Raw genomic sequence first — 1,444 nt, forward strand, 5'->3', positions numbered from 1 at the left:
CAAAGACTTTCTACCCACTGGCCTGTGATTGTCCTGCATTCAGTGGCATTGCATGTGTTTTGTGAGTCTGAAGAGGACTTTATAGATTGGTATCGGACCTATGGGCTCATATCGGACTTATGGACTTGATCTGGACTGGGCTGGGACATTTTCTTAATATTCAACTGCTCTTGTAGATAAAATTCTTTCTCTAGATAAAAACACAAAATACATATGTGTGCTTATAAGTTTGTTTCTCTAGTCTCTCCGGACTCACACACCAGCCAACCCTGAATTCTGTTAACTATCTTAATACCAGTGATCAAATGCTCTTCACTATCATTGCTAGGGGGCTTCCTTCCCAAACATGTTTGTTTCCAGTGTCCTTTCTACAGAGGGATGAGTCAAGGTCTTGAAAGTGTCGTAAAAAACCCCCAAAAAACACCCTGCAGAGAGCTTTCTCATTCCATTCCCTCATAACGGCTTTCCACCTAAGCCGTTTTAGTAGGGCTTCCTCCACAGCCGGATTCCATAAGGATACGCGGATGGACTTGGCGCGTCAAGTCTACCCACAGACGCCTTGGCAGAAAGTTCTGACTTATCCACCTCGCCGACCAGCGCTGAGGCCCCAGTAGAGCCCAGTTCTGCTCTCGCACCCAAGGGGTTAGCATGAGTCAGAGTTGAGTCAGCAGCCACTGGTGAAAACATTTTATTTGTAATGCTTTCTCTAAGCGAAATGGAAAGAAGACAGCAAGTCAGCCTGTGAAGCTGATGTTCAGATAAGCGAGATTGGGGAGTGGGGGAGCTTACGCTGCAGTTGGAGAGTTTAAAATGAAAGCACACACAAGCACCACCCCCCCACTGTGCATCTTCCTAGGGGCTGATACAAAGCCATATGTTTGTATGGTTCCTCTTTGACACCTGCACTTTAACCAGAGTCTCAAATGGAATGTTCTCCAAATACACACGCACACGCACGCACGTGTGCACGTGCTGGAGGGCACCCACACATATTTCTGTAAGGTGGGAGGGATGAGGGTGAGTGGGTGGGGGGAATGAGGGTGTGAAATTAAAAGGATGATTAAGAGAATTTGACAAAGAAAACGACTTCTTCCAACCATTTAACACCCACATTAATCCACTTGGATGATCAAATGCAAAAGGCAAAGAGAATTACAACCTTTTCCAGGCCAAGAAATAATAATTATTCGGAGGAACATTTTGGCACCATGAAGACGAAACTGTGCAAAAAAAAGAGCTGGGAGGAAGAGAAGAAGAAAGCGAGAAAGAAAAAGAAACAGAAAGGCAATGAGTTAGAGAGTGGTGTTTGTGTAGGGCACGTCTCTTCTCGGTTTAGAAGACATTAGGAAGAAAAATAGCCCAACTCTTTATTTGAGTAAGTAATGGAAAACGGGTGGTTGTGATAATCCCGGGTCTCCTCTCTGCAGAGGGCTGTCTGCTGTTT

This window comes from Echinops telfairi, unplaced genomic scaffold (assembly GCF_000313985.2).
Source record: "Echinops telfairi isolate 266 unplaced genomic scaffold, ASM31398v2 ScPeMD7_2573;HRSCAF=3158, whole genome shotgun sequence".
NCBI lineage: Eukaryota > Metazoa > Chordata > Mammalia > Afrosoricida > Tenrecidae > Echinops > Echinops telfairi.